The following is a 13,331-nucleotide window of genomic DNA, read 5'->3' as shown; positions in this document are numbered from 1 at the left end:
TAATTAGAGTTTACTCGAAAATCCCCAAATTAACTGAAATTAGGGTTTGGGTTTTTATTACCTTGATGTGACAAATCTCCTCAATTAGCATCGACCCATGTCTTCTCTGCTTCTCCTGGTGCCTTTCCCATACCTTGATTTCTTTTCTAGCTTCACCTAATTTCTCTGCCATGTCCATCAATTCTTTTTCCCTAATTTTCAAAACCCTAGACTAGGGGAAATCAGTGAATAGGAAATGATGGGCACGTTAGAGGGATTTGGGAGTGATGATGATGGTGTTTGTTGGCAGTTGGTGGAAGTGGTGGTTGTGGAAGTGGAGTTGGTGGTGATGATGGCGGACATGGTGGTGGTACGGGTTCTGCAGACGGGGGAAGGAAGAAGAGATGGAGAAGAAAGAAGAAGTCGATAGAGTTAGGGTTAGGGGGAGTTTGGCTAGGGGTATAGGGTGTTCAATACTTGGGTGTTAGGCGGGTTCAGCGAGGTTTGATGCTCTGCGACAAGGAGCGATGGATGGGAAGATGGTAGGTGGATCCAACGGCGATACGGAGGTAAGCGTGGAGAGACCGTCGGATGAAGGGATGTAGCAAAACGGACGACCCAAGATGGAGATGGGCGTTGCGATGTAAAGCGGGGGCTTCGGAGTTTGATGTGCGATGATGGAGAGACCGTAGGATGCTGAAATGCTTCGATCTGACGGCTGAAATCCGAGACGGGCTTGGATAGTGGAAATGTGTTTGAGTAAGGGTTTTGGGCCTTGGGTATGCCAAGCCCATATCTTCTTTAAGGACAATTCTTCTTCTTCAAGACCATTCCTAGCCTCTTGGTTTTGTGCACAACGTTCTTCGCGGCTTCCTTGCGTAACTCCTCCCGGCTTTTCACTACTTTTCTGCTCTATTCCGCTCCGCAATTCATCCAAACTTTATTTATTACCTAAAAATATAAAATTAAGTAAGAAAAATATTTATTCTTGAAAACAATGAAAATACAGAATATGGGATAAAATGTAGAATTAATGCACAAAGGATGAGTTAAATGCCAACAAAAAGGGATAAATATATACAATATTTGGCACTCATCAATCAGCCAAGATAGGATTGGCCACACGACTTCTAAACCCTAATTTAAATCAACGGTAGTAGGCAACTGCCGCAAATCATCTCGTTCATCCAACTTCGCTAGCCTAGTCGGATGGTTTAGGTTTATTTTCAGGAGGCCAACAGGGTAACGTTGTGATCATCGGCCACGCTCCTCCACAGGGAGCGATCGACCAAGTGGTAGTTCACCCATAGGGTTCCCAAACGATCGCTCAAAGGAGGCCGGTCATGCTACTTTTTTAAGACGTTCAATTCGTGACTAATTTGAACGAGCTCTAAAACAACTATGTATCCTACACATCGATTATTTTTAGCTTCTTGTTTAAAAGCGATGCTTTATATACATCGATTATAAGCGATGTTTTATAAATATTTGTTTCACAAGTAATTTTATTATTTGACCTAACAGCACTATGTGCTGCTTTTTAGCGGCGAGTCTCACGACTTGACCCCTTTACTCGAGACATCAAACATGTCACAAACTGGGGGATGCTCACTGGGGTGGTCTGGAGGTTTACAGCATGTGACGTGTAACCCGCCCATTACGAGAAAGTGTCAGGAAAGGACGGACGGTTAACAACAGTGAGAGTAGTGGGTGAAAGTGTGACCAGTTTTCCCTCGTAATGGAAACGTGGTGATCACCACTTTTTACACAACCCCACTTCTCCACTACTTAATCACCTCCACTTCTTACGATATCAGGGTGTGCTCGAACATGACTTGTATCAATAGGATTTCAACCTTTTTCAAAAGACACAAGTGATCAACACAAGTAGCCAGAAACCATATTCTGATACAAGTCATAAAACAGCCACACCTTCGTAGTTCAACATGCTGATCTCAAACACCTTCTTCGCTTCCCTCCCTAAGATCAACCCTTCTCCTTCACTTTGTGACCGAATTGAATCTGAAACGGCCATTTCTTGGTTTATGCCAGAGTCTTACAGATTGATCTCTCGAATCTAAAAGTACTCTTGTGCAGTACATTTGTTTAAGGTTTGAATTCGTTTCTCATCAACACACCCAAATTTACCAAAAACAGCAGAATCAGTTTTTACCCCAAAACAAATGGTTATGCATTCAATTTTCAAGAATCGTGCTTAAAATGAAAGTATCACTTTTCTTAAATCGAATGGAGTACATCGTTTTATTAGTTGCAACGGAAAATTAGTTGATGCATAAACCAAAATATGGCTACATAAAGTATTATGTATCCTTTGTGGTGGCTTGCATGACGAATATACATTTAATTTTCTAAAATTGTGCCTAAAATGATAAATACCTCCGAATTTTTCGTAAAAACTCTAAATTTGATACTGTTGTTTGTACTCATTGCGTAGCTTTCTTTATTACCTTTCCAACGAGATAAAATTTGTAAAATTCCCAAGGCACGGATTTTTAGATATGTTATTAAATTTTGCTTTCCAATTATACCCCTAAAAAATAGGATACATAAGTTATAGTAACTTGACTAAAAAGGAGGGATAATTGTGTCAAGTGAAAAAGACCAACCATGGACACCAAATCCAATCTTTTTGTGTCAATTGATCACTTACTATTTACAAAAAAGAATGGCCATATAAAGATCCTCCATCGCTACGCTCGGTCGGCCCAATAAAACAGGCATTCCATCTGGGCTTGGAGATTTCAGACTTTTCATCCTTTTAATAGTATTCCAAAGTTCCTCCACTATAGGCACCATTGAGATTTCATTACTGAAAGTAAGGGGTTGTACATTGGATTCATCCTTGCCTAACGGATATTTATCCAAGAGGAGATATTATACGATTCCTCATTGCTTTTTCATATTTTTCCTAGAATACTTAAAGATTGCATATGCCACGTGATTGTGAACATAAATAATTTAAATACAACCCTGTTAAATATGTAATTAGCTAAATACAACCCTTATTAATTTAAACATTTTCTTTATATACAACCCATATACCGTTGACCAGTTTAATCAAACCCTAAAAGCTAATTTTTTAATTTCTCTTACTTATGGTCGTTCGTACAATCGAGTAATATCTCTGAATCCAAAAATCCTAAACCGAATTCAGTTAAACAAGTGCAAGCTCGTCCCGTTGATCTTTTTTTTTTCCAATCAAGTAATGTTTATTATATTAGAAAAGTTTTCCTAGATATTAGATGCTTTACAGATTTATGACTGAGTTTTTGTTGATTTTCTATACGAACTAAATTTATTTTTGGCTTATAAGAGTTTGTTCATAAGATTGGCTTTTGCTTTCTCATTATGTCCCAGGAAATTGAAGATGGATCATTGATTCATTATCCAGTAGAATTCAAACACAAGTGTGACTAATGACTAATAATATTTCGAAGTGGAAATTGAATAAATACCCCTCTTTTTTAGGGGTCTTCAAAAATACCCCTAAGGACTTTATGTTAGAGCACTGCTTGGTCGAATTCGCATGCGTTGCTATTTCAAGCATTTTTGTCAATGTTAGTGATCAAAACTACAAGTCTTGATTTCTAGTCTACTTATAGCTAAGTCTCGGACTAGGATAAAAAGTGTAGTTGAGCTCAATAACTCCATGAAAATCATCATACAAGACGAAGAACTACTCAAGGAACTGGTGGAACTTCATCGACTAAAAGGTATGTGGAGACTTGAACTTATCTATCACGCAAAAGTCTATCTACTCTATCTCCTATCTTGAGACAAAAGTCGTTTAACTATATAGACTATGATTATACACATTTGTTATTTCGAGCCGAGTTTATCTCGCTTATCTATTTCTCGAAATAAGTGTTGGTAAGCTTTCTCTTTGGCCAAGTTCATCTTTACTAGTGACGAAAGTCATGTTATGTTTAAATTACTTGAAAATGGCTTTGATGAAAAATGGTTTGTGAATAACAATCATATAACGTCCTCTAAGAATGTTTCAACGATTGAAATGAGAGTTTAGATTATATAACCATGGTTGGATATAAACATTGTGAGGTAACTCATAAATGTATAAGTCCTTATTCCTTGAACCAAAGTATGCGTACTTTGCTGATCCGGAAAATCGGAACTAGAGTCCGCGTACCCAGTCCGCGTACTGTCGGAGGTTCTCATCCCGAGAATTTCTGCTGGAGTTTGTGAATTGAAAACAAACTTATTCCGGGTACTTAAGTCCGCGTACCAGTCCGCGTACTTAAGTTGGTTATTTTCTAAAAACGATTGTTCGTGTACTTAAACTTATATAAACTAAGGAATGCAGTTTGCAAACCGTGGCTATAAAGTTCATGAATTGATTCGAGTGAATCAAATCGTTTTTGTTTCAATTGTGTCTATTATAAAGATCTAAGCAATTGAACAACTCTCTAACTAGTTCATTTTGAGTCATTTGAACTAGTTATGGTAAAGAAGAATATGGTTGATATGAAAGTGCTCATATGTCTAACCATTTGGTTAAACTATTATTGAACCAACTAGATGTACATGTTTGGGTAGGGTTACACGAACCTAGATGAACGTGCATTTCATTTGTGTGTAACAAGATAAGTTTCAATCTAACTGTAGAAAGATATTAGCTTGAATCTAATCAGGTTTACATCTAACGGTGAATAGTAAATGCTTTGTTACTAAGCTAACATTGATTGCAAACCCTGATTTGAAAGACTATATAAGGGAGAACTCTAGCAACTGGGAAACCTAATACCCACACCTTCTGTGTGATACTAGTTGTATTAGCGAGAGTCGATTCTCCTTTAACCTTAAATTTCTACCGAGACCCTGTAGGTTAACGACTTGAAGACTTCATTGTGATTGTGAAGCCAGACCGATGCTACTTTTCTTGTATTTGTGTGATCTGATCTTGTTGTTTCTATCGTACTAAGTACAATCGTAAGATTGGATTGAGATTGATTTCTCCGATAGACAAGATATAAAAGTAACTGCAAACATCTTCGTCTCATCGTTTGTGATTCCACAATAACTTGTTTCGCTAATCGATTAAGTTTATTGTGAGGTGATTGATAATACTAGGCTATTCTTCGGGAATATAATTCTGGATTATCAATTGGTTCCTGTTCACCTTGATTTATCAAAAGACAGAACAAAAACTCGTAGGTATTTCTGTGGAAGACAGATTTATCTATTACCGTAGACTTTTCTGTCTGATACATATTTGTTTATTAAAGTCTTCGAATTTGGGTCGTAGCAACTCTTAGTCGTGGGTGAGATCATCTAATGGAATCAAGTGCGTAGTATCCTGCTGGGATCAGAGACGTAAAGAGCGCAAATGTACCTTGGATCAGTGTGATATTGGTTGGGGTTCAACTACAGTCCAGACCGAAGTTAGTTTGTAGTAGGCTAGTGTCTGTAGCGGCTTAACACAGTGTGTGTTCAATCTGGACTAGGTCCCGAGGTTTTTCTGCATTTGCGGTTTCCTCCTTAGCAAAACTTCTGGTGTCTGTGTTATTTATTTTCCGCATTATATTTTGTTATATAATTGAAATATCACAGGTTTTGCGTTGTATCGATCAATTGTGAAATTCAACCTTTGGTTGTTGATTGGAAATTGGATATTGGTCTTTGGTACCATCCAAGTTTATATCTCTTATATTCAATCGGGCTCGCAAATTTTTATTTATTGATTGCAGATTGAATTAGAGATTGAGATATTTAATTCCTTGATATATCTTTCTTAAGATTGAGTCTGACTGTCTAGTTGATTCTCTTAGAAGTATATTGGATTTAGTCCATATAGATTGCTAATCAAAATATTGGGTGTGGTTGTTAGACCCCCGCTTTTTCAATTGGTATCAGAGCAGGCAAACACGTTCAAGACCTCAAAAGTCTGTGTTTGTAGCGATCTGACTCTATGGGCAGAGGTGTTATCTCAATTAACGTACCACCAGTCTTCGATGGCTCAAACTACTTATGGTGGAAAATTTCTATGCGAGCTTTTCTTAAATCGCATGATTTTCAATGATGGGTATATGTAGTAGATGGATATGATACTATCATTGTGGCAATAGGTAATGCTATTGTTCCAAAGAATATTGGCGAATACGATGCTGCAGAGATACTTGCTGCCAAGCAAAACTCCGACGGTTTGAATGCCATCATACATGCCATTACCCCTAATATTCAGCACTATTTGTCTAACTGCACTCGGTCTAAAGATGCTTGGGATTCTTACAAACCGTTTCTGAAGGGAATACTAGTGAAAAGGAAGCCAGGCTTCAAAACCTAAATTCCGATTGGGAAAACCTTCGTATGGCAGATGAAGATTCATTTGATGAGTTTAATCACAAAGTTTCTGAGATTGTTAATGCATCTTTTGCATTAGGTAAGACTATTCCTGAAAAAGACATTGTGATGAAAATTCTCAGATCGCTGCCATCTATATATGATTCTAAGAAGCATGCCATCTTTGAGGGAAATAACCTTGATACTCTTTCCAGAAGTACTCTTGTTGGAAAGTTAAAAATTCTTGATCAAAACTCTGTTCGAACATCTGCATTCAATGATGTTTCCAGGACAAGTGAAGCCTCTAACTTGTCTTGGGATGATGAATGTTGTTCCAATGATGTTGGTTTTAATAAATCACTGATAAGAGAAAGAGTCAAGGAATTTGTAAAAAGAAGCAATAGATGTGATAAACATCTTTTGTCAGCGTTTGCCCCAGATGATTCAATAGAAGAAAAATCTTTCCAAAGTGTCAACGTCTTGGATACGTTTGATGGATGTAATGAACCCTCAGCTCTTGGAGCGGAAACATCCACCTACTCAATTTCTGATTCAGAACCTGAGTCTGACACAGAGATTTTTGAATTTTTGAATAGAGAGGTTCTTCAAGAAAATCTTCAGTTAAAAGCTTCATTGAAGAAACTTGAATCATCAATCCAGGTGAAAAATCTTGAGATAGATTGTCTTAATGATAAGCTCACCAAAACCATAGCCCTAAAGAAAAAAGAGATTAATACTCTTAAGGATGATCTACGAAGATTATCTGGAAGTTCTGACAAAATTACAGCAATGCTATTCGGTCAGAAATCCTTTGGAAACACAAATGGTTTAGGATTTAAAGGAAAAATTGCAGGCACATTCAACCCCATTGTTCCTATTGATCATGGAAGAATGAAGGTTGACGGTTGTCATAAACCTAAGGCAATTCAACAACACAAATAATCTTTATTGGTTTGTTCGTTTTGTGGAAATGCAAATCATGTTAAAAGCACGTGTTGGAGATTCAAAAGGAACAACAAAAGAATTTCCAAACTTCGAAAGAACATGCAAGAGATGAATCTGGATAATCAACATGGTCTTCCTAAAACCAGTGGTTCCAGAGTCATAAGAGGTAGGAAATCTATTTATACAACAAACCTTGATAAAAGAGGGGAGCGTTTGGCTCACATTGTCACTGTCTAATTTCAGTGACGTTCGCAAACTCATCTTTAACTTGGGAAAATGAGGTTTGCATCTATGTGTCTCAAGTGGTGTTTTATTGTTGCTAAAAAATATATTCTCCTAGTTTTTTAGATACTGGATCATTAAATCGCGGAAGACTTGTTCTTCTAGGGTTTGGGCATTCATAAGTCTATAATTGTTTGTAGTTTCTTTTTCTCCCTAGAAGATACAGTTTTATGGCTCCTGTAACTAGAAGCACCACAAGTAAGGATGCAGTTGAAGCAGTTAATGTGTATCTGTGTAAAGGAATCTATTCCTCAAGGGTGAAAAAAGTGAAAGCTACAAATAATGGAGAAGGTTCTTCCTCTAACTACCTCTTATCTGTTTGTCATCTTGATAATAACTTTAGAGGTTTGGTGAATGATTTCATCAACAAAAGAAATGATTTAAAATCTCAAATTGTTTCATCTTTAGAGGAGTTAACTCACTATGAACAAATGTTGTCTCTAACAAAGAACACCTTGCGTGAGCTAAAAAGAGAACTTAGTGAGTTGACTGATATTTCTGAAGATTTAGAGGAATTGAACGACCCCATTATCAATGGGTTTTTCAATAATATGAAGGAATTCTCGGTAGATGCCCTGATAAAGCTCTACAACATATAGTAAATCTTCTTATGAGATTTTATTCTTGTGTTTCTAGGAAGAATAACTAGTTTTTGGAATAGCCATTATTGTGATTACACATAGCTATGTCCAATGTTTTCATCTTTATTTTTTAGGTTTATTTGATTAAATTCTAAAAAGTTGTTTGGAAGATGATTTTTACAGTATTAATCTTTATGGTTTTATATATTGCAATATATTATGGGATATGTGTGTTTGCGTCTGTGAGCTATGATTGACCCATACCTTGTCAAAAGTTAAGTCTTTCATATTTCGATATGCAAGTATTGATAAAAGAATGAATGAACTTTTGACATGACAAAAATTTTAAGCCTATTATGTCATTATGCAAGTATTGGTGGAAGATAGGATGAACTTTTGTTTACGAGGATTATGTCTATTGTATGTCATTGTGAAAATAGTGATGGAAAATAGAATGAATCCTTGTCTATTCCGCAGTATTGATCTTCCCTGATCCATATTCTTTATGTATATATTGTTCGGCTCCGTAAGTTCTCTTGTGTTGAGAATTTCCGATGAAAATAATCATAGGTTTTCTTGTGGTTAATTTAATTGAGTATTTTTGGATTCAAATTCATATTCGTATGTGATTTGTTATGTCCTAAGAAATCCTTGTTTTCTTGACAAAGTAAGGTCTCTCTTGTTGTTCTTTCGGGAATGACATTTTATGGGGGAGAGTTCTTAATTGAACTTGTGCTTAATTTCCAAATCTTTATGGGGAGTGCGGCTGGGGAATATTATAGGAGTTATCTTGTATCTTTATAAACTCCTTGATGAAAGAATTTAGCTTCGGCTATATGATTTCATCTAAAAAGTTAATATGTGCTTTCTTTTTTGTCATGAAATGTCTCTATGGAAATTTTATTAGGATCCCACTAGTTTTCGTACCTTTGCCAATTTTATTAACAAAAATGGTATAATTAATGTGTATTTCACACTACAAATACATATGGTTTATGGATCATTATGTAAGGGGGTGGTGGTTTCCATGTGAGATGGAGTATTGACTAAGGGGGAGTGATACATATCACCATATTATTGTTTTCAAAGTTGTGATACAATTGAACTTTGATGATGTGCAATCATACTATGACACCGGTAACAATGATCGAGAATTCTTGTTTTCTCATTTTTATATCTACGGATTTTCAACAACGATGATACTAAACTTACAACCTTTGGAATCATTGGAGTACTTGGAAGTGACGAAGATTTCGAGTAATGTTGAAGAACCAAAAAGATTAGGCATGTGGAAGAGAAGCTACAAAGTTTATTTATTCATTTTGTATTCCATACGTATTGATAGTTTTGTCATTAAAATTGACAAAGGGGGAGATTGTTAAAGCACTGCTCGGTCGAACTCGCATGCGTTGCTATCTCAATCATGTTTGTCAATGTTAGTGATCAAAACTATAAGTCTTGATTTATAGTCTACTTATAGCTAAGTCTCGGACTAGGATAGAAAGTGTAGTTGAGCTCAAGAATTCCATGGCGATCATCATACAAGACGAAGAACTACTCAAGAAACTGGTGGAACTTCATCGACTAAAAGCTATGTGGAGACTTGAACTTATCTATCACTCAAAATTCTATCTACTCTATCTCCTATCTTGAGACAAAAGTCGTTTTACTATATAGACTATGATTATACACATTTGCTATTTCGAGCCGAGTTTATCTCGCTTATCTATTTCTCGATATATGTGTTGGTAAGCTTTCGCTTTGGCCAAGTTCATCTTTACTAGTGATGAAAGTCATGTTATATTTCAATTACTTGAAAATGGCTTTGACGAAAAATGGTTTGTGAATAACAATCATATAACGTCCTCTAAGAATGTTTCAATGATTTAAATGAGAGTTTAGATTATATAACCATGGTTGGATATAAACATTGTAGGGTAACTCATACATGTATAAGTTCTTATTCCTTGAACCAAAGTATGCGTACTTTGCTGATCAGGAAAATCGGAACTAGAGTCTGCGTACCCAGTCCGCGTACTGTCGGAGGTTCTCATCCCGAGAATTTCTGCTGGAGTTTGTGAATTGAAAACAAACTTATTCCGGGTACTTAAGTCTGCGTACCAGCCCGCGTACTTAATTTGGTTATTTTCGAAAAACGATTATTCGTGAACTTAAACTTATATAAACTAAGGAATGCAAGTTTGCAAACCGTGGCTATAAAGTTTATGAATTGATTCGAGTGAATCAAATCGTTTTTGTTTCAATTATGTCTATTATAAAGATTTAAGCAATTGAACAACTCTCTAACTAGTTCATTTGAGTCATTTGAACTAGTTATGGTAAAGAAGAATATGGTTGATATGAAAGTGCTCATATGGATAACCATTTAGTTAACTAATGTTGAACCAACTAGATGTACATGTTTGGGTACGGTTACACGAACCTAGATGAATGTGCATTTCATTTTAGTGTAACAAGCTAAGTTTCGATCTAACGGTTGAAAGATATTAGCTTGAATCTAATCAAGTTTTCATCTAACGGTGAGTATTGAATGCTTTGTTACTAAGCTAACATTGATTGCGAACCTTGATTTGAAAGACTATATAAGGGAGAACTCTAGCAACTGGGAAACCTAATACCCACACCTCCTGTGTGATACTAGTTGTATTAGCTAGAGTCCATTCTCCTTTAACCTTAGGTTTCTACCGAGAACATGTAGGTTAACGACTTGAAGACTTCATTGGGATTGTGAAGCCATACCTATACTACTTTTCTTGTAGTTGTGTGATCTGATCATGTTGTTTCTATCGTACTAAGTACAATCGTAAGATTGGATTGAGATTGATTTCTCCGATAGACAAGATATAAAAGTAACCACAAACATCTCTGTCTCATCGTTTATGATTCCACAATAACTTGTTTCGCTAGTTGATTAAGTTTATTGTGAGGTGATTGATAATACTAGGCTGTTCTTCGGGAATATAATTCAGGATTATCAATTGATTCCTGTTCACCTTGATTTATCAAAAGACGGAACAAAAACTCGTAGGTATTTCTGTGGGAGACAGATTTATCTATTACCGTAGACTTTTCTGTGTGATACAGATTTGTTTATTAAAGTCTTCGACTTTGGGTCGTAGCAACTCTTATTCGTGGGTGGGATCAACTAAGGGAATCAAGTGCGTAGTATCCTGCTGGGATCAGAGACGTAAGGAGCGCAAATGTACCTTGGATCAGTGTGATATTGGTTGGGGTTCAACTACAGTCCAGACCGAAGTTAGTTTGTAGTAGGCTAGTGTCTGTAGCAGCTTAATACAGTGTGTGTTCAATCTGGACTAGGTCCCGGGGTTTTTCTGCATTTGCGGTTTCCTTATTAACAAAACTTCTGGTGTCTGTGTTGTTTTTTTTCCGCATTATATTTTGTTATACAATTGAAATATCACAGGCTGTGCGTTGTGTCAATCAATTGTGAAATCCAACCTTTGGTTGTTGATTGGAAATTGATTGATCCTTGGATATTGGTCTTTGGTACCATCGAAGTTTATATTTCTTATATTCAATCGGGGTCGCAGATTTTTATTTGCTGATTGTAGATTGAATTAGAGATTGAGATATTTAACTCCTTGATATATCTTTCTTAAGATTAAGTCTGACTGTCTTGTTGATTCTCTTAGAAGTATATTGGAGTTAGTCCATACAGATTGCTAATCAAAATATTGGGTGTGGTTGTTAGACCCCCGCACTTTCACTTTACAAATACCCGTAAAGGGTATATTTTAAGTTTTTAGGGTATAGTTTTTGGCACATCTAAAATAATGTTAACTCAATTCAACCTCCGGAGGAGGTTGGGTTGACGTTTTCACGCGTCAAGAACATACTAGTTCATTTTCATTATCCAAAAAAGTACTAGTTCATTTTCATTATCCACTTAAAAAATACCCCTTAGGGGTATTTAAACAAAATGGACAGGATTATTTGTGAAGGCCTTATATTCTAGGGGTATTTAATTAATAGAGATGAATTCATTCATGTTCGAAAAAGTATTTGTGAGAATACTCTTTTGGAGACTTATTAAAGATGGATCATAAACCAAGCCAAGTACTCAAAAATTTGTTGCCCGTAATGCTGTAAAATCATGAATACGATTCATTTGTTTGCAGGATCAAGACTAAACATTGTTTATAACGAGAAGCCATTACCATAATGCTCACTAATTGATGCTAAGGGAAGAAAAGATACATTTTAATGAATCTCAAAAACCACCGAAACTCATATTTGGATCTTCCTCTCACTCCCTCTGCCAAAATAATATTAGAATCTTACGGTTATGAGTAGAATTACGATTGACTTTTTGAAGTTGTATTTAGTTATTTTTAAAATAAAATAAAATAAAATGGATAAAAATTTTAAAAGTGGTATCACGGTTGTATTTTACCCAAGTGTGGGTTGTATTTAGTCATTGCCTTTTTTTTTCCTTTCTTCTTAAAATCTATTTCCAGTTATGGCTCATGTTCAACTCTTTCATTTGTATGCCTTATTTTGCAGCGAACGACCTTTTCTGTATCTCAAGTGCTAAGCATTGAGCATCTAAAAAAGTTGTTGCCAGGATCCTACCATTTTCCATGAACAAATCTGATCTGTGAGTAATTGTAATACCCCGATATTCGGCAGTGGTTGGCAGAATGGAATATAAGTAATTGTTTGTCCTTTCCTAACACCGAGACCTTTTCAACACAGTTGGCTCCAGTGTTGGCAGAAAACTCTGAAGTTAAGCGTGCTCGGGTGGGAGAAATCCCCGGATGGGTGAACATCTGGGAAGTTGCTGGTGGATGACCGCAGTGATTTCCGTTGAAAACCCCACACTGCCGGATAACCGAAGTGGCTAAGTGGGGAAAATATCGGTGGAGGGACGGGTCATTACAAATGGTATCAGAACCGACGACGGGTCACTTGCCGAGGGTGGGAAGGTACGCTGGACGGGATTGGTCCAGGTGAACGTCAGAGATCTGGGCTTGTGTATATATTCCAGAGTCGTGGATGGCTCCAATTTAAGGTGGTGGTATTGTAATACCCCGATATTCGACAATGGTCGTCCGAATGGAATATAAGTAATGGTTTGTCCTTTCCTAACACTGAGGCATTTTCAACACAATTGGCTCCAGTGTTGGCAGAAAACTCTGAAGTTAAGTGTGCTCGAGATGGAGCAATCCAGGGATGGGTGACCTC

Source organism: Papaver somniferum, unplaced genomic scaffold (genome assembly GCF_003573695.1).
Source record: "Papaver somniferum cultivar HN1 unplaced genomic scaffold, ASM357369v1 unplaced-scaffold_125, whole genome shotgun sequence".
In the NCBI taxonomy this organism is placed as follows: domain Eukaryota; kingdom Viridiplantae; phylum Streptophyta; class Magnoliopsida; order Ranunculales; family Papaveraceae; genus Papaver; species Papaver somniferum.
This window is presented reverse-complemented; position numbering follows the sequence as displayed.